General features: G+C 36.3%; 1 protein-coding gene across 8 annotated transcripts in view; it reads left to right on the forward strand.

The window, feature by feature from the left end:
* VTI1A (vesicle transport through interaction with t-SNAREs 1A) overlaps positions 1-25,434 on the forward strand; it is a 242,718-nt gene that overhangs the window by 58,258 nt on the left and 159,026 nt on the right. The gene's annotated exons all lie outside the window — the stretch shown is intronic.

A 25,434-nucleotide genomic window follows, 5' to 3' on the forward strand; every position in this document is an offset into this window, starting at 1 on the left:
AGTTACAGAAAGTTGCAGAAAATGTATGTTTCAACAGCGAAGTAATTTGCAGAGAATCCCAATTAACTGATATGTTCCAGTATCTTTTTAGAACTCAAGCCTTGTTTAAGAGGTAAATTAAGTTCAACCCTCCTAGAGTTAAATATGGCTAAGCTAAATGAGTGGTGTTACTAAAGCGCCTGCATTTTAATTATTCTGGGTTTAGTGTTCTGAACAATAATGAAATGGAACTATGGAACATACAGTGTAGATTTTGGAGGACACAGGGAGAATTAAATCTCTTCCTCTAGAAGATGATATGTTAGTAGAAATGGACATGTGATTGCAGTTAAATTTGCTTTCCTGTAGATTTTCTTGTCTCTTATATCAGTGGTCATAAAGGCTTGGGTTTTTTTTATTTTAATAGCTATTTTAAATTGGTTCAGAATGATTTCTCATCTGCTGTAGATGACTCTGGACCTTTCATAAAGAAAAGCATATAAAAATTCGGCCTGATCTTTTTGGAGAAGGAATATCTTATATCCTTTTTTACTCTTTTTGGAATATTCTTTATAGGAATAGTGATGATGTTAACTTCCATTGCTTATCTCCATGGTGATTTCTGAGAAATACGATTGGAGAGCAAATGTATATTTTTATGGAAAAGGTGACTTTTGGCATCAAAACCAGGTACAACGACACAGAATAAAACACACTAATATGCCCCATCATTGTGTCTGCCTTTACTTACTATAATGAGCAGTGACATACACAGTTCTTGTTGCCTAAAATATGTGATGGCTACTAGGGTAGCTGTGTTATGTGGTATATTAGTATTAAATAATTTGGAGATTGTGGTTTGGAAACATTTGCATCATTGCGATGTAGATCTTTGCAGAAGATTTTTATGAGAAGAGTTTAATTATACTTAGCTCTTTCCATGAATCATGACAACTCTAGGTATGAAGGAGTTTACATTAATTCAGTGCAATGAAAGAATTTACTTTTGGTGTTACTGCATGATCATTTTTCATTGAGATGCTATGTTAAATAATTTCATTTTGGAGCTTCAGCTCGTCATCCAGTTGGCTTGCCTTCATCTTTACTACTGTTGCATAAAGATCTTATTTACTTGGCACTGCTTAGGCCACATCTGGAGTCTTGCTCCAAAGTCTGGGCTCCCCAGTACAACAAGGACATTGGCTTACTGGACTGATTTGAGCAAAAGACCAGAAAGAAAAATTAAGAGATTGGAGCATCTTTCACCTGAGAAGAGGCTGAAAAAGCTGAGATTGTTCAGCGTGGAAAAGAGAAGGCTTATAGGGATCTTATCATTATATAGAAATAGCTTAAGGGAGAAAACAGAGACTGAAGACTCTTCTCACTAATACTGTATGACAGAACAAGAGGCAATGGGCACAAATTAAAACCAGTGCAATTCCATCTGAACGCAAGAAAACACTTTTTCATAGTGAGAGTGGTCAAACAATGAAATTGGCGGCACAGTGGTTATATCCATCTCTGAAGACATTAAAAATCTGACTGGACGCAGTGCTTTGTTCTTGGTTACCCTGTTTGAGCAGGGGGTTGCACTAGGTGATCTCAAAAGATATCTTTCCACCATCAGCTGTTCTGTGACTCTGTGAAGGTGCGGGGGCAGAAGTGACAACTATTAAGTATCTATTCTGCTTTCTTTGTATGATGTCTTTTCATAATTATGGATGTGTATGCTGCTTCTTGTAATGAACCTGGATCATTTTCACCTGTAGAATGAGTCAGATTTGGGGCTTTCTTATTACCTTCATCAGTAAAAATACATATACCATTTTAACCTGCCCCTGTGATCATCTAAAGATTAAACTAACATCACGTAACTAATTTAATGCAATTTCGCATTGCCATTCCTGCAACTTACCATGATAAATTGGAAGCTTTTTTGCTGTTTGCATCTCTGAATTGATAAGCCCTTTCATCTTATGTACAGTTCTTCATACACGCTGAGGTCTCTCAGAAGGTCTGACTTCTTTCTTTGAGTGATGCCATTGGCGCATGTACTTCAGTGGAGTCTGAATGTGCTGCCACTTTTGACACCATCTCTGCAGCACTAACTGCACCACCTGTCAGGCTTTTCTAGTTTGTTGGCTATCGTTTGTTGCAGAGGATGTCTAAATCTACACTATAAACCTTCTGAATGACTAAGTGGAGCATTTACTGTCTAGTAACCAGTTCCATAGTACTGTGACTGCTGCAATGAGAAGAACATCATCCTAAATACTCAAGGTGGTATGTTGCAAATATAACAGGCATTTGAGTTGCTGATTTCACAGACAAGAAAGTTCATCAGAACATCTGCGCATTAATTGACCAAATTGCACAGCACAAACACATGTGAGGGTCAACTCTCAGGACATATCAGGAAAACCAGTGGCCTTTTGATTCTTGAGGGTCCCTGTTGTTTCTGCCAAGTAAGGTGACTATTAATTATGGTCAATGGCACTGCAGAATGCTCTCACCTGCTTTCTAAAATCAGAATGTTGTTTTAAAAGTTATTACTTGTTGTTATTTTTCTATTTTCCTATTCCTTTCAGCTTTGGTGATAGGAAGCAGACATTAGAGTTTATGGCCTGTTTCCAGCACCACTCAATGATATTAAGAAGTAAAATGGATAATACTGAAGTCATTGTTTTGCAGCAGTCGTTGTGATGTAGTACCTGTGTGCTTTTATGTATCCATTTGTCATTAGTAATCTGAGTAATCTCTTCTCTCTGTATTTCTCAGTGTTCCATAAACTTCACTCTGAGCTATAGGAATCAAATGGACAGTGTTATTATTAAATGCAAATGTGAATGTACTTTTCCTATATCAGGAAAAGGGAAAGCAAGCCTTGTTGTGGGGAACCATAGCAATTAAGTTTGAATTGTTTTCTATAAATTCTTTTCAACTCTTGGACCCTTTCCAGGAAAAAGAAAAAGCAACTATTGTGTGTATGTATATCTACGTAGACATCAGATTGTTTCATGACAATGTAAAGGGATGCGACTTTTCACAAAACCATGTAGTTGTTGGTTATTGCGGAGTACTTTTCTTTGTGAAGCTTAGATATTTCTTTACAGTGTACATAACCTAAGAACAAGTGTTAAGCTTGCATCTTTTAGTGATGATTATTGTATATTATGCTGTGGCTCTGTGTATCTCTTAGGTATCTGAGCTACTAGAAGAATTTGTAGTTTGGCATTTTAAAGCAAAGAACTCAAAAGAAGAAAACCTCTGTTGTTCCATTAATAGAAATATCTTCCGTGTCTTTAGTTTGCTTAAAATATGTTGCCATTCTCCTTGCTGTGTGGAAATCTGAGTTATATGCAGTTCTGGAGAAGTTAAAGGAGAAATACCTCTGAGCAATTGACAGAACCACCCTTGTATAACATGAATAATTCTCAGTGCTAGGGGATCCAAGTAAATTTCAGTGGCTTTCAGTGGCTGTTGTAATGAACCTCCCTTTGTGGAATGATCCATAAATATATAATGTAATGTACTGGTAGCCTGGCTGACAGGCAGATGGTCAGGCCCTCCCCAAAGTATTGGCACCCTTCTAGGTGGAAAGCAAATGAGAATCTCATTAGACAAAGAGTTATGTTTATTTCTTTATGAAATAATTACAGTTAGCATCTTATCTGCATGCAGAGTTGAATGAAAGTATAGTGAAGGAATCAGTGAAATTGTGTTAAATGTTTATAGAGGGTTCCTGGAGGTTCAATGATTTTAGCATGAATAAGGAACTATTTTAATACAGCTCCTGTAGGTTTCTTACCAAATGTGACAAATAGGATTTAATACAGTGCGTTGTTCTAAGCAGTATGTGACAGGCCAGGATTCCTGACTCCTTTCACAAGTGCAACATCCTGAAAACAAATTCAAATTCCAGCAATGAAGGACCTTCTTTGTATTTGATAGGGTTGTTGTGCTATTCAGGTATCACATAAACAAGATGTTCACCAGAGCTGACATATAATATGTCATATAACATATAATACCTTAAAAATTGAAACAAGTATATTTACTAATTTGATACCATTTCAGTTGCAAGGCTGGGGTCTGGCTTTTAGGGCTGACAGTAGAGTAAGTGTTAATGTGATAAAACTAAGAAGAGTTTGCTAAGCTTAGAAGAATTTTAAGTAGCTCTAACTTTGTAGTAGAAATGCTAAGTCACAGCTTGAAGCAGTGATTGAGCACCTGGTGGGAAGGCAGGACCAACCAAGGGGAGCTCAGGTGCAAGCAACAGGTGCAAGCAATCCCCTTGAGTGATCAGAAGGTGTGGAGCCAGGATCCAACCCTACCAGACCTCATTTAAGGGTATTTTGCTGGAGATCCCTGTGTGCTTGAGGACATTACAGGCCTTCTGAAGGTAGGCAGCTTCTTTCCCTTAAATTTTAGGCCTACTTCTGTTGCATTTTAGCAGATCCTTACTTGCTTCAGGCTGAGTTCTTGCTGCTCTGCTTGTTGTGCTTTCCATCACATTACCAATATTCAGTGTTAATTTAACAAAAACCCAACCTTAGTATTTGTATGTGTAGAGCTACATTAGATTGGTCTGAGGGGTGTTGCTTCTTTTGTGTTGTAATATTGTATGCTTAATGTTTTATTTGTGTTAGTTAACATCACTTAGGCATTTACACCCGTGTTCTGTCTTCAGGTGCGTGTGTATTCCAATTGCATTTGAGTTCCAGATAACTAAGAGTATGTAAATGGAAAACAAGTTCTGAAAATTAGGACCTTGTGCCTAGTGGCCCGTGCTTTAAATAAAAAGAGGCTGTTCCTGTCCCAGATATTTACACTTAATATCCACCTATTTCATCTCTAGTGAATTATTCATACGTGTATACGAGAATACTGTATGTAAAACCTTTCATTAGAGAAAGAGGGTTTCTGAGTTTGGGAGCATATACCAATATCTCTTCCTCAGGTGTTTCTTTGATATGCCAGAACATCTTTCTACTGAAATCTTAATCCAAAGTTTCTGCAGTGAAATGAGTTTTTATGCAGTTTCCAGTTAGCATCAGAGAGAGCTTTTTCATGATCCCTGTTTCTTCTGCTAGGAATGGTATTTCATGTTTCATATATAATTTTTTTTTTTCTTTGCTGACTGATTTCTATTAAAATCTGTTTATTGTTTCGGAAATACATTTTGAAGTGGGATATTGCATTACCACATCCCTAAGCCCTCTGCCCTTCTTTGGAGTCTAGACTTTAAAGCACGGAGGAGAAGGAATAAATAGAGAGAAATTTTTGTTTCTCGGGATGTCATTCCTCAAGAGTATCCAAACTGTCTGGTTTTAGGGGGAATCTTGCTAAGGTAAAGTTACTGCTTTGTAAAAGTCATAAACAGCATCGGCGGAGTGTGGACAGACCAGGCTACTTGGTTCATTTATTTGTACCAGTGAGGTGATTTTTGCAACTTCAGTTTGAATGTAGTTTGTTTGTTTGTTGGGTTTTTTTTGTTGTTGTTGCTGGTTTATTGCTTGTCCAGCCACAGAGCTGCTCCGTCTGACTCTGAGTGCTGCTACCTCTTCATCTTTCCTCCCAGCGTTCCCTCCTCTGACCTTCATAGTTCTATTTTATCTGTCATACTTAGTCTATTTCTAGATACCCTGCCATTTTAATGCAATTTATGGCACCATCTCCATTTTGCTTAGCTCTGGGTTTCCTGTTGAAGATTCGATTCAACAGCAGAGTGGGTATTTTGTGTTTATGGTCGTAAAAAGTTTACCCAGTAAAAAAACAATTGCCTCATCTAATACTTTTCAAAGCCCGTTCGCTCTGCATTTGTGTGTTTTGACTCAAAGGCAGGATATCTGAAAATTATGTTCTGGAGTATCAGTAATTTCATATTTGTATGAGGTGTAGATTGTTTTCTTCATAGCCATGTAAAAATGGTACATGTCAGAACAATGGTACCTTAAAGTAAGGAGAGACTGAGTTGTTCACTAGTGAAGTACTGTTCTCTAACTGCTTCAGAGTACCAAAACCAACCTAATAAAAACCCTTTAGAAATTAGAGGTAAGAGAAAAAGACTGAACTTTTCCAACTATTTTTAAGGTTACAAGAAAGTATCTTTCAGAGTTTTTCACGCTGTATGCAGTATTGTAAGATCACTTCTGTTAAAATCTTATCTTTGGATACTCAGCACCTTTCAACTTGAATTCCAATAAAATGGATGTTTATCTTTCCTTTCACGTCAGTAGGTTTGGGATTATACCATTAATGCAGCAAATAAGGAATGTCATATCTGTTCAGTAGTACAGATTTGCTATGGTATAGCAGGGAAAAGAGATCCAAATTTGGCTTCTGTCCCCTGTTCTGGAAGAAGTTCCAGTTTAATAGTTACAAACGACCAGGAATTTGTTATTATGTTTAATGTCAATAAGAAATTCAAATCTGGTCTTGTTAGGAGTAGAGATCCAGTTGAAATAAGCTTGTTTAAGATGGATTTTTGGATGAGCAAAACACTGCGGTATCTTCTCAAAGATACTTGATGTAATGGAAACATAGTTTTCAAATCACAGATTTTATTCCATGTCTGTATGATTTTATTTATTTATTTATTTTTAATCTGGAATGAATGGGAAGTAATTTAGCACAAAATTTCTTGCATCTGAAACACTGTGTTTCAAGTAGTCTAAAGTTATGATACCTTTCATGCTTGAAATAACTTCAGGGAGGTTTCCCCTTACATTAAAATTCCTGAATTTTCTGTCCAGTTCTGAATGCTATTACTTACTTAAAATGTTACTTAGCTTAATCAGTGCTTGAGATTAAGATTTCCAAATCATCGCTTTTCACCTTTAGCCTTCCTTGGATTTATTTATCTAGTTTTCAAACTAGAATTCTCTGTTTGGAATTGGGCCTTGTAAAGCTAACTTGCACTTGTTAAAGGAAGCATGTGTTCTTACCTTGGCTCTGAACAGCTAAGGCAAAACAAGGGAAGAAGGCAGACAGTGTTAATCTGAGTGAATAGTAGCTGTTGTTCCTAATAGTCCAAGTAAACTCTGAGTTGGTGTGGCAAGGAGATAATGGAAGAATCCTCAAGTTTATCTTCTTTCCAAATACATTCCAAATCCTTCCTCATTTGTATAGCGTTGCCAGCCAGTGTGTTTGTGTTGCTTAACCACCCATCTAAAACACTCAGGTTGTTCTATAATTAGACAACCCATTGTAATAAATCAATGACAAACATAAAGTAATGGCTCCAATAAGGAGGTGATCAACTATTGTTGGCCTGAAAAATGTTCTTGGTCAGGTTTCATATTCTCTCTGACAGAAGCAAATTGTAGAGAGCTTGACCTGAAAGTCTATGATACTTTGGAAGTACTTTATAATGAGCAGTATTGAAATCCTCGTAAGTTGCCCCTAGATAATCTTCACTTCTACTCAGTTTCACCTCTTTCTCCATTCTATACAACACAAAGTTTTTTAAAACTTTCATGCAGTGAAATGAATTGATTCCAACTGATGCTGGCTTTGCAGTGTTGCAAGAAAAGCATAGATTAACAGAATTACAAGAATGGATTTTGAAGTATGTTAATGCCTTGCGATTTTAATGGTTAAATTTAGTAATTTTGTTGTCCATAAAATGTTAGCTGTACTTTAATGAATTATCATTTTGGGTGCCTGAGTAAACAACGTGATTTTCAGTAGGTTTTAATGGATTTTTCACTACATGGGCACCGATGAATTTGCACAGCGTGAGATCTTGTTGGGCAAAGACTCTTTATATTCAGTTTACATCAAGAAGAAAAGTTGATGAGCTTAGGCTTGAAAATATAAAATACACCTTAGTTGTTTGTTTGAAGCTTTGTGTCTCTTCTTCCTGTCAGGCTAACAGTGTTTTCCTCCAATTGCACTAGAGAACAAAGTTTAACATTAAAAAATTATTTGTATTGAACATGCTTTTCTAGGTAAAGTCAATATCAAAAGGGTTCTCATGATAGATCATCTTTCAAGTGCAGTATTTTGCCCTTTTGCAACTTGGGACTGCAGAACTATAGGGAGGGAGAAAAGCTCAAACTTCTGTCCCCAAGTGAGACATAAAAGAAGCCGATTGAAAAGTGCCGTTCTCATCTCAGTGTGGAATGAGGAATGATGTTATCTAGATTTTATTTCTACATCTAGTTTAAATCGCATCATAGTATTTTGTGCTAATGAATTTACTAGTCCGCTCATGAGAATCCTTCTACTGATTTTTGTGGCGTTGTTTTCTGTATTGTCAACCCTTCCAAAATCTACTTTCCAGCATCAGCTGTCTCTTGCTTTGTTGTTTTTCTGCCATTTGCTAATACTTAACTCACATTACTTCACTAGCTCAAAATATGTAAACATTAAGTTTTATATGGAACTTCATACTCTTGGCCTAGTCACCACTGTAATAAGTCTTGATTGTAAACAGTGGCAGTAATTGGCAGAGCATAAATATGTATTGAATTCCAAGTGTGTGTGGCTGCATGCGTTGATGTGCATGCTGGGGAAGTTGGCTGCTTTGCTCGTACATCAGAAAAAAGACTTGCAAGAACATGTTTCCATGAGCTTGTACTGAGGTCAAGTTCAGTGCCATGATATCTGAATACAGGTATCAGGTGTACCTAAACATCCTAGTTGGTGTTTTTATGAAATGAGTCATGTGCTTTTCATTGTTTATTGTGAAAGGACTAACTTTGGTATAAAGGCAGACTCTGACATCTGCTTGGCTGGTTTCTACTGCGATGAGCTTTTCCATATTTTTTGGCCTCTGTGACTATAAATATGGAGATTTTGGAGAGTGTTCATGTATTTGGGGATTTAGTTCCTGTTTAGCTCTCTTGTAGGTTCTTGACAGGCAAGTGTTACGTATACTTGAAGCATGCAAATCAATTAGATAGGAGAGTGTTTCTGTCTTAATTATATTGATTATTTGCATAGATGCAGTAGCTTTTGATTTTATTCCATGTCTTGAAAATATGACTCTTATTTTTATAATTGAGTTTTGTAAGATTTCCACGTGTTGCATGTCTTGGCACTTGCACAATAATTGAGTGGAATGCCATCTTGAGAAATTCCATCCAATGGCCTGATTATATTTGCTTTACTACCTATGTAATTACTTTTGTCATTTTAGTAATGGGGTTTGCTGCACTAGTGAAAGTAATATCAAGTGGAGAAGTTCTAAGACTGAACTTTAGATATCATATTAAATGTATTTTAATTCCTTTTAGGAAAAAAAAATTGAAATTTTTAAATTTAATGACGAGGATCTGTTCTAAACAATATAGGAAATATGGTGTTTTCTCAATTTAAAGTGATTAATCAGACTTTTTGCAAATGTTAGTGACAAAGTGAAGAGTTTTCTAATTGTGTACATACTAAAATACTCTACACAATAAAGATTATGATGTTAGAATTTTTAGGAATTTCTCACAGTGTTGTGTTTTGAAATAAATCAAATGTGCAGGTCTATATGTTTGTGAAGATTGATGCTTACTGATTTACTTTGTTCTCCTTTTATGTACATAGTTAAGTGCATAATGACATAATTATTTAAGGACTTTAAAAACTTGGACCACTTGTAACAAACAAGCCCTTTTATTCACCTCCAATGCTTTGCATTAGCATGCTTGCACCTTTTTGTCTGGGACATATTCTGGTAACAGAAGAATTCATTTTACTGAATATTTGCCATGTAAATTTATGGAAACATAAATGAAGTTCTGTTATGGGCAGGTAAAATACTGAATTATTAGTGAACATAACTCTGTCCTCTTGTGATGCGCCTGTATTTGTTCAGCTACTTGGTTACTGATCCCAAAAAGCAGATGACCTGTGTTTATATTCCTAAATCCACCACAGATCTGAAGATTATTAACAGTCTGAGTTCTGTACAACTTGGTGGCTGTCAGTCTTTTTGTTACAGTCTCTTCAAATGTAAAATTTCAGTTTCCACCTCGTGTGATGGTGATCGTGGAAAGTTCTTAAATTGTTCAGTTCTTCAAATGCTATGAATATTATCATTAATGTCCTTGTTTTAAATGCTTGCCAGTAATGCACGTTATTCTCTGCTTGTGCTTTAGATTAAGAGCATCTTCATACAAATAAAATTCTTTAGTAATCTAATATCTAACTTATGCATTCTGAGAAATTACATTACTCAGGATTTGTTATAATGGTGTATCTATACCTGAATGAGCTTTGCATTTCCTGCAGCTTATTTTCTTCCCAACCATTTTCTAAGAGTAAACCTCAAGCTTCAAAATATTGAGACACAAATAGCTCGCTTCCTCTTTTCCTTCAGAGGTGAGATGGCTTGAATTACAAGGTACAAATCAGAAGGAAAATGGCTGGAGTCTGACCAGTTAAAGGCAGAAGTATTTATCTCGATTTTGCTGGAAATCACATTTTAAAGAATGGGCCATAAGAGTCTCCAGTAAGAAGTCCAGTACTGAATTTAGGTACTTCTTTTATGAGCATTAATTTACTTATGCATTTCTGTGTAATTGAGTCTCAGTAATGACTGTTGTGTGCTTTGGAGATGATAAATTCAGAAATTTCATGAGCTTCTGGGTTAATATAAGATGCAGTGTTGAAAACCTGTTAGAAAATGATGCTAGTAGGCTCTATTCTTAACTTTTTATACTTTTGAATTTTTGTATCATGTCAAATACGGTACTTTCTTATCTCCAAAGATTAAATGTGCCCATTTTGACTATGTAATATTTATATATGGACAGGAAACAGAAGTCAGTATCCAGATTTTTTGACCCCTGAGATGTAGTATTGACCTCAGTCAGTATTAACTTCTCAGATCAATAAATGCTGTTATTGACCTCAAAGAAAAATCAATAGCAGCTTGTTAATTTGCAAACTATGACTGCAAGAAAATGGTACACATTTTGTTCTTCATTATCACGTAGTTATATCTGTATTTTAACGCCTTCAGTATTTCCACCTTGAGATCATCATGTCAAAACATTTCAATCCTGGCTGTTAGAAGCTTGAGGAGACAGGCATTGTACATTATAGAATAATTGATGAGTAATACGTGTTATTTCCCATATCTCATAAAAGTAGTGCCCCAAACAGTTGTATATCACCTGTGTTGTTTTCATTTTTTGGGTAGTCCATTTCATTTCATTTTCTCTGGTGCACTTCATCAAAACATTGCATAAAAGTAGTATTATTTTAGCTGCCAAAGAACATTTCTACGTGAATAGTAAGGGGAATGGGAGACTATGAGAAACAAGGAGAATGAAAATGATGACTGTAAAAATCATAATTAATATACAGTAGATCTTTCCTATTTGCATGAAGATGACAGGCTCCTAGTCAAGAATATGCTCTTCAGCAAGTTGAAGTTATAACTATGTGACTATATTTGGAAAAAAAAAAAAAAAGTTTTAAATGACAAAGCATTGGTGGAGAGGTGTTATTTTGTATCATAGCAAGTTTTGTATATAAACACTAAAATGTCAGGTTTTACATAGTTTGAAATGTCTAAAAAATGCCTATTGCTGAAATTCAAATGTCATAACAGTTCCTCTGCATATATATCACTTTGATATTTAAACTTAAAAACCTCATAAATGATTTAATATTACTTTGGCCTTGTTGTGATCTGACTGCCAAAAAAAAGGTAGAGGCTGATTTTTATCTGGTCTGGAGGGTGGCGTTTTCACTCACAGAAGACAAAGCACAAGTCTGTCAGCCTTTTACTGTCATTAATTCTGTCTGATACACCTGCAGTGATCTTGGCAAACTGATTGCTATGTTTAAAAAACTTTTCCTTCATTAAATGACAGTTTGAGAGGTATTCAAATGAAAAAATAAAGCACTGGTTTTATTTTTACAGACTGAAGTGGCTGCAGTGTTTGTGTTGTGGGTTGTTTGCTGTTTTTTTTGCCAATTTGATGGCAATACAATTTTGCCCTTTACTTCCATGAGCTCCAAGAACTTTGTCCATCCATGTTGACCATCTGAGGAATGAGGTTAATGGTATTGCATTAGTCTTGTTGATAGGAAGATCAAAAGCATAATGAAATTAAATGAAAATAAATAAATAAGCACTAAGCTAGCCTAATCTCTGAATCCCAGGAAAGGGTGCTGGAGCAGATCTGGAAGGACATTATTAGTGATTATGCAGTATCTATTCTCTCTTATAGAAGTAGTCCTGACTCATCAGATAGGAAATATCAATGGATATAGTCCTACATAAGACTACACAGTCATCCCAAATCATGGGAACAGTTTCCTATGGATTTGATGCTCTGAGTTACCTTTGAGTAACCATACACTTTGAGTTGTACAAGAAAAGAGCGAATGATGGAGGAAGTTGGCAGATCTTGAGAGGGCAGAAAGTTCCTAGTCACAAATCAGGAGTAGAGAGATCATATTAGTCTTACAGTTTTGGATTATCCCTTTTCAGTCCACACCAGCTACAGAGCAGCAGCTGGCTATTAAATGTGCCAAAGTGTCTTATCAGATTTTGGTAGTAGATTGGGGAATAAAGTCTAGGTCCACCACAACAGTTCCTTGTTAGACACATTTGATTCAAGCTCCTTGATTTTGCAAGCCACTTATTTTTTTGACTGCTGTCCACTCTGCTGAAGAGCATTGCTACTGTGTTTGGATATCAAAATAGCCCCAGCATTACGGAAGGTGGTACTGATGTCAGTTCTCATGATGCCTTAATGGTCATCTTGCATATGGCGACTTTTCTACACTGCAAGTATTTTCTTTATAGTGTATAGTATTTTTCAAGGAAAAAAAGCCTTAGGAATTCAAACATCCAGTCCTCTGCTGTGAACATCTAAAGCATCATTTGGCTGTGAAATATCCTTTGTAATTACTAGAACTGTTTACTTAGTTGATGGGAAGCTCCTAAGAATGATGGTAGGTCTAACTTACTCAAAAGAGAAGGGAGAATAATATAGTCCATAATTCCTTTATTAAAAAGTCTTCCTAAGAATCCTCCGTATGTGGTGTGTCAGAATGAATTCATTTTGTAACTATTAAATCACTGAATGTAAATTCTCAGTGTATTTTACTGATGACACATTCACCAATTTCCATAATTGGAACATTTTGAGTTTTTGCATTAATGGTCAGTGGGGCACGAACAGGCAATGTTATGTGATGAGATGTTCAGCTCAGCCTCTTTGTGCATTACTTTTACTCTCTACGTTTTGCTTTATTAGAAGAATTTTCCATTTACTTCCTATTTTGGGAAAAAGTCTCGACATTATTAAAGTGTATAAAATATTTGATGCCATAAAATGGATCTATTTTAGCTTGATAAACTAGAAATGTGCTGCACTGTGAGGGTCATAGCTTATAATACATACTGTTAGTAGTTTTTCATTTTTCTGTATTAAGAGATTAGTGAAAAATAAGCTCTATCAATTAAGTTTTATTGCAAAATTATCTTCAGATGTACAGCAGTGAAGATGATATTGAGTGATAACACTAGAGTGGATTTTGTATAAAGCAATTACAGCTTGAAAACCACAATCTGAATGAAAATATTGCTCAGGGTTTTTTGTAATCTGGTATTAATACCAAAAAAACTCTTCCTTTAGAAAGTGCTTAAATTACCTCTATTAAACACAGGACATTTCTAAGGTGTTAATGTGTGCTATTGACTGAAGAATTCTTTACAGGTTCCTGCTTGTACTGTTCATGTTTTGATACAAGCACGCAGTTTCCCTTATTGAGATGATTCTATGTTTATAGGATTGTTATGTTTTCTCAAAGATATCACTTTGTTTGTATGGAAATCAGAGTTCCTAATTCAATGAGTAATTTGTGTAGGTGCACTTTGATGCTATGGAATCTGTTACAAACTTAATGATTTACTCTGAGGGAAGGAGCAAATGTTTTTCTCAGTGCAATGTAATACATATAGCCACATATGCTTCCTTGACTTGTTATTCTGAAGTTGAAAGTGCAGTAAGCTTTTTAAACTGCATTTCAAGAACTTTTGAAAGTGAATTGTTTAATTCTGCTCGTAGTTAATGCAATCCATCTGAATGTTCAAATTGCTCCTATTCCAGCATTCTGTTGTGCCATCACACCTTTGACTAAACAGGCATTCCCTCAAAACATGTAAAGGACTTGGTTAATTTGGAAAAGCAAACAGAATTGTCCAAGAGACAAAAAACAGAAACAACCAGTTCAGTCCCTCTTTGTGGCACAGGTTGCTTTGTGTCTGATGTTCACTCTTCTCGTTTTGGAATAGTGTCATTCAAAATGTTTTATTGGGTTGCATGTACAACAGTAGTTTTCTAAAGCTCTTGATTTGGAACAGACTGAGTAATACCAAAAGGAGGGTCAAATTACTTCAGAAATGTATCAGTCGCACTCCCTTGTTTCATTGTAGATAAATAGTTTGCAGCTCTGACCAAATCTCCAGTGATGCCAGCATGAATCAAGACAATTGAGTCAAATGGTTACAGGTTTCCATCCTTTCAAATTGATCAAATTGAAATAGCCCATTAGGAATTGATTTAAATCAGTTTAGATAAGCTCAGTCTGAGTCCTGGCCCTTGAGGCTTTGGCTACTGAAAGTTCACTTGAAGCTGGACATACACCAGCTCCACAGGCCATCAACTTTATTAGTGTGGAGATAAGCTGATTAGGTCTTGTCAATCAAAGGTGCCAATATCTCAATTGAGTGTCTCTCCCAGTCTTTCTCTCCTTCTTTGTTGCCTGCTTCAATGCTTTAAAAAAAAAAAAGAGCAAGCAAGAGAGAGATGTGTGGTATGCATCCCCCTGGTTGTCACCAAGCAGGGTGCAAGGGCACTGTGATGATGTGATGACTGTATTAAAGAGGACATCAATTTGTTTTAAAGTGTTTTGATTTTTTATGGTGGCATTAAGAGAGAGAACATTGTGGTTGCAGCTTTACTAGAAAGCAAAGAGTTCTAGAAGGAAAAAAAAGTGCTTCTTTGAAACCTACCGGGTCTTTGAGTCTTGCTGTGCCAATGGGCGCATAAGTGCTCCTGTAACTGGCACACTCTGATCCACCACCGGCTTAGGTACTCTTCTTCTGTCCAAATTATTCATTTATATGAAATGAGAAGATATGTCAATGTTAAATCCTTGCTGAAATAATTTTAAGTATAAGTTAGGTACAGCCCTGTTTGGGAAATGTTTGATTATGCCTGTAATTAGCGTGATATATTTTAACAATCTGGGAAATTATAGTGTGAGTTAAGGTCAGGCGAGAACATGCAGTGGGATATGCAATGAAAGTGAAGCTATACACCCACTGAATGCAGTATGCAGATATTTGCATCTCTGCTTTATAAAGGAAAAAGCAGAAAAGCAGAGTATCAGCTGCAAAAAATGTAGTAGTACAGTGTTTCAGCTTTAGGCTTCATCATATGGTTAAAGATGGTATAGAGAAAAACTGGGCTTTTGTTCTTCACATCTGAAGTTTGCTCACACCATGCCTCCCTCGTACTTCAAATGCAAACAACAGAAGCCCATCCTTTTCTTCCATCACCCTACACTCACCACCCAATGAAGGCTGGAGCTACAGTGCTGCAGCACTACATTGCCACACTGGATTATCTCTTGATCAGTTATTCTTCGCTCCACTGTATCAATTTTCCACTCACCAATCAGACCTTCCTCTTACAAAGACTGTTTGACTATTTCTTCTAGATAAATGTATTTAGAGCTACACAGATCCACATAGGCGACTCATGTGCTACATGTCTTGGGGACAGAAAGGGAATTACCTGCTCCTTCCAGGAGACTTCAAGTGTGCCCCCTCCAGTTATTGCTGCTATTTGGGGATATTCCAGGAGAAAACAAACAAACAAAAAACAACTGTGGGAAGAACTGTAAAGATATTAATTATTCACTTGGATGCTGGTTCTCTATGTGACCCTTTTTTTATGTTACAAACTGCAACTCTGTGTATTTAAACAGAGCAGAAAGATGCCTCTTTCTGATCTCACCTTTGTTTCCTGCCAGTCGTTCTTGCAGGCTCCCTGTTCAGTCTGCATGCAGAGGGGAAGTTAACAGCCAACTCAAAGACAATATCATAGCAGTCAGCTGTCTGTGTTATTCAAGTAGGAGGCTTGATTATTTTTAACATTTATTGTATTTTGTGGGGAGTGGTAAGTTCCAGGCAGATTTAAAGACATTTGCATGGAATGAAATTGTAGGGGAGAGCGACCTTATTGCCATATTTTTGCTAATTAGAGTTCCTCAGTGCTTAGATGGGATTGTTGAGCTGTTGGGTTTTTTTGTATGTGCTTTTTTTTTTTTTTTTTTTTTCTTAATACACTGTTAACAGCTCTTATGCTGCAATTACACTTAATCAGAAACAAATGGTTTCTGAGAAGTCACTGAGGGAAATCCATCTAGCAGACCACTAATCAAAGGATGTACCTTCTTCCTCCAGTTACTTCTATACTGAAATCACTAATTTATTGCTTAAAATAAGGCTCAGAAGAGATTTGTAGCAGTTCCAGCTTGTCCTTTTATTGCTCTGCTTTTACCTTCATTAGTCATACTTTTTTCAGACCAAAGTTTGTTTTTGTTGAAGTAGTGTTTGAAAACCCATTCTTATTGGCGATTGAGTACTGATTTTTTTTCCAATTGCACAGCATGTAGTAGAATCAAAATAATTGTTTATGTTATTAAAGTTAAGGTGTGCTCAGTTGGAAAATAGAGACAGATGGAATGCATCTTGGCATTTACAGGAGTGTTACCTAACTTTTTCATCTCTTCTTTCAGTAAAGTAGCAGGTCAATGGACTGAGCTTTGTGCAAGTCTATCATAGTATTATTGCTGTGCTTATTTAAGCAGGCCCTTCAGTTAGTACTTATATTCAGCTTACTGTAAGGCCATAGTTAATAGTACATACAGTTTTCTAGAAAGATGCGTTAGCCTAATAAGCATGGATTTTTGGCAGGTTCTTACTTTGGGGCAGCAGCTGCTACCGAAGTTATGTGAAGTTTGCATCATATGTGTTCTGTATTTGGCAGCAAGTGTGCCTAATGAAAATTATATATGCTTGTAAACATCCTCCCATTGTTGTTTAATAAAAGCAAATCTAGAACACTGCTGGAAGGACTTAAATGTTAGGGCTCTCTTTGACAGCAGATTTGTAATGTTCTTATTGAAAGTGCTTAAAAGTCATTTAAGGAGCGTCTGAAACATTGAACCACCATCTTGAGGGAATGGTTTCAATGTAGTGACTCAGTTTTGGGCATAAATAAAAAGCTGGCAGTGCTTAGGGGTTTTGTTTGCCTTGTGAGTTTAATTGTTAAACAACCAAGAAACCCATTTAGTTCATGGTAATCTGTCACTCTTTTTCTATTGTATGTGCTTTTTTGTTTTTAGAACAAGACTATTTTTATCATGAGTTATTTAATAATCAGCTAATGAATGTGTCTCAGAGAGGTAATATGAAGTAACAAAATAAAGGACTGGGATGAATTACTCCATGTTCATTGCTCCATCTACTCTTTTCACAAAGTTCCCCAAGCCATCGGCCAGAGAAAACTTCTGCTGTCTAAGTATGTACTGATTAGTGTACAGAAGTATATTGCATATATGGCACTAGAGGCAAGGTTAAAGGTATCCTCTGTGAACTACCAAACACAGAAGCAAAGATGTTTTAGTATAAAAAAAAATAAAGAAAGAAAAATCAATATTTGTTTTATGTTCTTCCTTGGAGGTTTGTCCATCTTCAGCGTTAGAGGGCCACAAGCATCAATTTTCCCTGTTTACCCTGCAGCTTGCCAGTTTTCTAAACAGGGAGAAACATAAGTGAATACTGGAAGGTAAACTCACAACTGTCTAGGCTTCCTTTTCAGAAGACTCTCGATTTTACAAAGTTTGATGGAAAATGTAATTCAGAAAAAAATCCTTATTTTTAACTTTTTTTCTTTTAATTGTGTTCCTGAATTGTGAAGTATCACAACTCAGCTGATGTTGGAATAGCATTCAGATGTCTTTGATCTGTATGATTTGGGAGTTCATGTTCAATTAAATTCCTTTCAGGAAAAGTCATAAGAGGAGGGAGAATTTTTCTTAAATTAAAAAAAAAAAAAAAAAAAAAGGTAGAAAATGGAGAGGGGGAGAGAAGGGGAAAAAAAAACCCTTTTCCCGTTTCTTCCCTGAGGCTGAACTGTTTATCACTCCATCCTTGTTTGATAGAAGTGAATTTTATAATAAAATTTTCCCTAATCGGGCTCTGTCAGTGAGGTGTCTTATCGTGGGGAGGAAAATGACACCGATCCTATCGAAAAACAGAGACGATGTCACAGTGTCCCCAATCACAGCTACTCAGCTTCCATATCTACCTTCTCCACAAACACCAAGCGCTGCTTTTTCATAAGAACATCAAAACCAAGTGAAGTCATTAAAATTGCACCCGCGTAGAGTTGCAGGGATCAGCCGCAGTAGCGCAAAATGGGATGTGGGAAAACAGACTCTCTAAATGTGCTAATTCCATTGTCACGTGTTTACGGCTTAATTTTAATCAGTTAAAAAAGCCACACATTGCAATAAATTGGCATTATCTTCTGTGACACCAGAGGACACAGTTGGTTCAAGGATTTAGAGGGTCGCTGGCAACAGCATATAGTGTTACAGACAAAGTATTTTTACGCTTGAACTACGGTAGCTAAGGTGCAATCCCCAGTTAAGACTGCAAACAAAGACTATAACCCACACAGTACTAAGTTCAACATGCAGACCACCTTCAGCATGGAGATGGTTTAGAATGCTAAACTGAATACTGCCGAAGAACATTTTCTAATTTACTGCTGCAAGGTAATTTGTTGGCCAGTATAATTGAGGTTGCAATTCAGTGATAGTCTCTTACATGTCCCGTTCCATAATGAAGAAAGATCCATTGGAAAAAATCCCTTTGCTTTATTTGCATTGCATTTTTAAAATGATTGTTCTTGTTTGCACTGTGCCATTAGATTTCTTCCTCAAAACAGTGTGTGTTTCTTCTGTACCTCTGCTCATAGAAATATGGGTAACAAGTTGAAATGTCGTATTAGTAATACTGCTGCTTCTGGTGAAAGGTTTATAGAAAGTTTAAGTTTTCTTGTTAGGCAGTATCACAGGCCACATTAATGTTGTAGATGATATCCTTCTCTACTCCTCCCATCTTCTTTCTTTTCTTTCCCCCTCCCCTTCGGACTCGTTCTTTCACTTGAACATGGCTGATAAAAATGTTTATAAGCAGCAGGGGAGTTATTTTCTGTAGAGCAGTATGATCTAACCAATAAACATCTGTTTCACTAAAAACCGTGTCAGTGAAAGTTGTGTAGTTGTATTTTAATGGATCAGACTTGAAAAACATGGGTGACCAGTTTAATTCTAGACTAAGTAAACAGAGAGCAATCAGAGAAACAGTGGGTAGGAATTCAACTTTTTTCTGGATAAACAGCCCCTTTTAGGATGTGAGTATGTCCATAGCTAAACTCAGATATCTGTTTGAAGCAGCAATGAAGAGCACTGCTATAGAAGTTCATAAAGTCATTACTGCACAAAACAAGATGTGTTTGGTATAGAATGCAGGTTGTCACTGTACTCTTTCCATCACTTGATATTTTGGTTTGGGCTGTTTAGTACCAAGAATGTGGTGTATCATTTCCATGCATTATAAAGCCTACAAGCTCTTCAAAAAAAAAAAAAAAAAAGTGAAAATATCTGAAGCAGTTATTAGCAGGCAGTGATGAGCACCATTAACAATGTGAATTATGTACATGAAGAAATGTGGTCATCTTATGTATTTGGAAGCAAAACTGCAAAACTATTCCTGTTGAAAAACAAAGGGACAAAGTTATCTGGGCTCGACTTAACTACAGGATTTTTTCATTAAATTCATGTTTATCTAAAAATACGGGAGATGGTAGCAACAAAATACTGAATTCCTTAAATATATCTTAAAAAGAGATTTTACAATCTTGTCTGAGATTAATTTGCACTTAAATGAGTGATACTGTGTAACAAGTTCACTGTTTGAGTTTTCTCGAGTTAAATATCTATTTCTGTGTTTGCAGTTTTGTTACAGATTTGGGTTTGTAACGTGATGCCATCTCTGTTTTTTGCACTTTTTACCTGTTTAAACAGCTTGAGTAAATAATAGAACAATGGAATAATAGAAAAAAGGAACAGAATGCAAATATAAAACACTGCTCTATGTCTGGATTAGTAGTGAACTCTGCATGACAAAAAAGAAGAAAACTTCTTTATGTCAGTATACTTGGCTTTATAGAGACCATTAGTACTTTGTTCTCTAATGCAAAATACAAACATCTAATTGTTTGAAAGATTTTTCTTGTTTTGGCACCAAATTTCTGCTGATATGTGTTTATATTGTGGTGGGAAGAAAAAGACTTTTTATTAAAAAAAGATAAGCAGTTATACTGGTTTGGGTTTTATTTTGAGGTCTGAAAGTTAGCTGGGGGACTGTTTCTTTAACTAAGCTAAGAACACTGCTTGCAGTTTTCCCCAGCTGAGACCCCCTAAGATTTCTCAATTCACAGTAAGCAATAGAGGCTGTGGCATGGCTTAGCCTGGTTTGGGATGTTCACTTGGGGTGGACAAACTGTTCTGTAATCAGTTTGAAAAAGGCTGTCCCATCCCGTAGAGAAAGGAGCTGGTCTATCTCCTCTGCCAACTGCTGCAGCTCAGTTTTTACCGTCCATGATTAGATCACCCTGTGCTGTAACTGGCTCCTGGTCACAGTAAAGCTGAGTTGCTGAATTTGGGTGACTCTGGGGAAGGGAAGGTGGGAGAGCTATTTCCTTTTAGGTACATGTAAAGCCTTGTTGCTTGCTTATGTTTGCATGCAGCAGTAAAATGCTGTCCTTCATCTCTTATGATTCACATATGCATAGTATACTTCACACTTCAAATATATCAATTTGAAAACTGAATTATAAATCTAATTTAGGTGTTTCGTCTCTGAACAGATGAACACAAACCAAGCAATATTAATGTATCTAAATAGGCATTTTAAATGTTTTTGGGTAAAGTTACATCAGTCTCCTAAATATTTACATCCTGCAGTATCTTTCTAATAAAAGATGAGTGAAAATCATTGGTTCAGATCTAGCTTTACAGGAAAAAAGTCAAAATAAACTACACTTGCTTATGAATTCTCCGCAGAATTGCTTCAGTTTTGTCTGTTATGTTGTGGATGATTTCATGAATTTAGATCTGTCGTATGCTTATTATATTAAAATTGTCTTTCATTTATGCAGCTGATCACTGTTGTAAATTGGAGGTATGTTTCGTTATCTCAATGCAACAAAACCAGAGGGCTGGCACTCGTTTATGGCTCTCAACTTCTTGCGTTATACTTTTGCACACATAGGCTGCGCCGTTGAGCTACCAGTCAGGCAAAAGTGTTTTTTTACTTGATATTGTGTAATGGGTGGAACTGAGGATGTGCTTAACAGAACTGGATATCGGCATCTTTTTGTGTTTGTTGTGGTAACGGAATTTGGGGAAAATGCAGCATGTTTCTAAGTACCTGCTTGTAACGTTCGTCAGTGGACTTAAAAGTTTGACTCTATTAGATTTCTTGTATATCCATAAATGTGCTGTACTTACTTTTAAATACTGTGCTATAAGCACAGTTATCCATTCTTTTGAAATGTATATCAATTTCCTATTAAACATTTATTTGCATGCTAGGGATATTAATAATAAATTTAGCTTAAAAAAAAAAAAAAAAAAAAAAGAAAAAAAGCATTTGGTTGTGTTTGGCCAAGAGTTAAAAAATACTGTGTTGATAACATGGATGTAACTAAAAAGTGTTTTTCCTGTACAGGATTTAAAGTTAACTCATTTCTGCAGCTGTTTGTCACTCTATTTAGTAACTTTATCATGAAGTGTAAAGGTACTTGAATGTATACGTGTTTTTATGATGGAAAGTCTATGTAATTGTATGTATTATATATATATATATAGATATACTCAAATACTTCTCATTTAGGTACTGAATTTTATCCATACCATAAGATCAACCAATTAACCTCTCTGTATGTGAAACAGATTTGAGAAGTCAAAGTGAATATTATTGCTGCTCATCCTAACTGAAGATGTAAAATGTTCTGTAAGTCTAGGCAAAAGATTATTCTGTTCTGCTTAATTTGTAATACATATTAGTAATGTATTTGCATAAATGCTAACCATATCTAACATGGGGGGAGGGGCAAGATCTCTGAGCAGTGTGCTTAATATTTTTAGTTTCCTGGCTTTTGTTGTCTTACATTGTTAAATATTTTGTTTTTTCACTTTACGAATGGTAAATAGGATACAATTCATGAAAAATGTTATGAAATTAACAGTCACTTAATGAAATGAAACCATTAGAGAAGGAGTGAGTTACCTTCTTTAATGGAACTATTAAACCTACGGTTAATAACTGATGAGTGAGATAAACTTCATACTCTGTAGATTAGTGATATACTGCTGAAGATGCTGTTTCTGCTTCAGAAAACCTTTTCATGCTTTATTTTTAAGTACATGTTTGTTATTTGTAGATAGTCTCTTTTTTTTTTTCTAACTCTTCTCATTAGAGCCAGTTTTGCGTGTTTCTGTGTGTTTTTCTGTGTTTGTTCTGTTTATGAATCTTTGTGGAGAAAATAGGTTGGGTTTTTTGGCTGTTTTTTGGCGGGGGGGGGGGGGGGGGGAGGGACATGTGCTATCTTTAATCATCATTTGAATCTTTCAAATCCTCTTTTGTATAACTTTGGCCAATTTTTCTCTCACTGTGGATTCAGGATCCAACTTACCTGAAACACAAATTCTGTTTGGTCCTGATAAGGTCACTTCTTATGCTGCAGAATAAATCTTTAAATGGTCATTTTCAAAAATCCTTAATGTTACTTTCAAATGTTATAGCAATGTAATCTTTTTTCTAATGTGATTCTATTAGGATATTATTATGTCATCTTTATGACTTCATATGTAGTGATGTTGCATAGCAGAAGTTACAGTATAAAGAAGAACAGAGTCCAGCAGCATTATGTTTGAAGTTATCCTACATTGTCTATGTAAAATAATTTGAAATTCATAAGAATCTCTACCTAGTTTTCTTCTTTATTAAGGAGAAGTTGTATAAGTGTGGTACAGTGGCAGGGAGCAAAGTTTACTGTTCACCTTTGTAGCTCTGGATAGGAAATGTATACTACCTGCAGCTTGTGTGAATAATGCAGTCCAGCAGATCTCTGGTCTTGTAACTACTTCTACTATATGTGCAGCTTCTCCTGTCACGGTACTAAGGACTGCTGACTTGGATCAAGACTCTGCTATTTGCTGTGCAAATACAGGGGGAGATAATGTTTTCTATCCCCAAAGCTTTGCGATCTGACAGGACGGGAAAGAGGATTAACAGGTGATGTGGATCAGCCTGGGTAGGGGTCCTGATGTGTCTGTGGCCAAAGTTCCAGCTTGTATCTTTTTATCACAAGCGTTATTACAATGGAATTTTTACAGAGGAGTTGAAGAAGTTCATCGTGAAAAATAGCATGTCATTGACTTCTTAGAAGCAATATTTAAAACCAATTGGTAGTTCAGTGGTAGTGATGGACTGAGAGATGCAAAAGAAGCTTAACTATTTGCTATTGTGGAAAACATTTGAATCAAGTCCTAGCATTATAAGGCTTTGTGAGATTTTATGTATGTGGCTTTTGTATGTAATACTTAGATGCATGGTTTCTCTCAGCTTTTCTTACTCTGAAGAGGTTTGCACCACTCTCTATACACCTTGTCTCATTCACCAGATTTCTTCACGTTTATGGGCTTTTACTAAGGGTCTTACTGAAAAGACTGGATTCGTACTTAATAAGTTCATTTTCAGCAATACCTACTCAAAGTTTTCCACAGCAATTGTCTTGCATGTGTCCCAGAGGGAGAGATCTAACTAGTCTGTACGTAAACTTACCTCTAATGTGGAGATAGTGAGAGGCTGCTGTCATACTTGATGGAGGAAAATTATTAGACGTTAACACAGCTCATAAATTCATAGACTTTAATGACAGGTGTATTAAATCATATTGTCTCACCTACTGTATAAAAAAAAAAAGGCCAGAGAATCTCACCTAATTTTGTCAATGATGAACTCAGTAACTTGTACAGATGAAAATATCTCATCCAGACAAATATCCACCATTGGTTTAAAGGTATTAGGAGATAGTGAAGTCACCTTCTTTTCCTTAGTAATCATTCCAGCAGTGAAACACTCACATTTAAAGGTGTAGAACATCCTGTTTTTAAACTGAGTTTGCCTGGCTTCAAAGTCCAGTCCTCAATTCATGTTCCCTTTTCTGGCAGACTAGAGGCTGCATGAGCAACTGGAAACTTCTGCCATGAAAATATGTGAGGGCCACAACTATTTCTCTTTTTCATTTTGTTATGGTAACTGTTTGAATTTCCCGAGCCTCTCGTTGTTAAATAAGTTCTTTTACCTCCAGTTGGTAAATCTTTTCTGTGGCCCTTTTCTGTACTCTTCAGTTATTCAACACCCCTTTTTCAATATGGACTGGGGAAATGAGCAGCTTTCATTTCAGCTCTGTGTTGCGTTTCAGGAGAGTATGATTCACAGGTGATTCACAAAGATTTTGCAAGACATCATGAGGCAGCCTCTGCGTTGCTTTTACATTTCGTGTTTGCCAAGTTATCAGTGTGTCGTGCCAGCTCTGGTTTACTTTGTCAAACTGTAGAAAGTGTGGTAAAGAATCAAGAGTGAAAGAGTCTCCTGAGCACACGTTCTCATGTTTTTCTCCTCTTAAACATGCAGCTCCCGCAAGCTGAGAGCAGCAGAAGAATAAGTCACATTTGCAAGTAGGATAGAAACTGCTGTGGACTGTGGTACCAAAACTGACACTGTGGACTGTTATTTCTCTCTTGTGTGCTGGTGGCTTTGACATCTTCATTGCAGCTGTTAGCGCAAAGTACAGATCCTGCTACAGCTCCCATCTTGCTTCTGCCCTTGCCATCCTCTTTCTCCTGCTGCAGTCCATGCTTTAATCATGGGGTCTGTAGGAACTACTGCTATTCACTGTTTTAGGTGGGGTGATACATATATATATATATTTTATTTTTTTTAATTTTTTTTTTCCTGCCTATGAATAACAGTGATCCCTGCTGGCTTTTGTATTATGATTTGATGGCGATGTTAAAGTTTTAAAGTGGGATGTGGCCTGGAGGGCATGTACTTCAAAGTAGCTCACCTACTTTCTCAGTGTACTGCAGTGTGTCCCTCTGGCAGGAGAAATGTCAGAATCCTATTTTATTATTTTTTTTCTTTTACCTGTCTGCAAGATTGACATCTCCTGTTCTGCATGCTGTGAGTTACAGGGATTTGTTGTTTTCTGAAGCAGGAACATCCTGAAGCATGTCCTGTTTGGAAACTTTCTAAGTGCTGTGTGCAAAGTGGAAGAATAC

This window comes from Coturnix japonica, chromosome 6, assembly GCF_001577835.2.
Source record: "Coturnix japonica isolate 7356 chromosome 6, Coturnix japonica 2.1, whole genome shotgun sequence".
Taxonomy (NCBI): domain Eukaryota; kingdom Metazoa; phylum Chordata; class Aves; order Galliformes; family Phasianidae; genus Coturnix; species Coturnix japonica.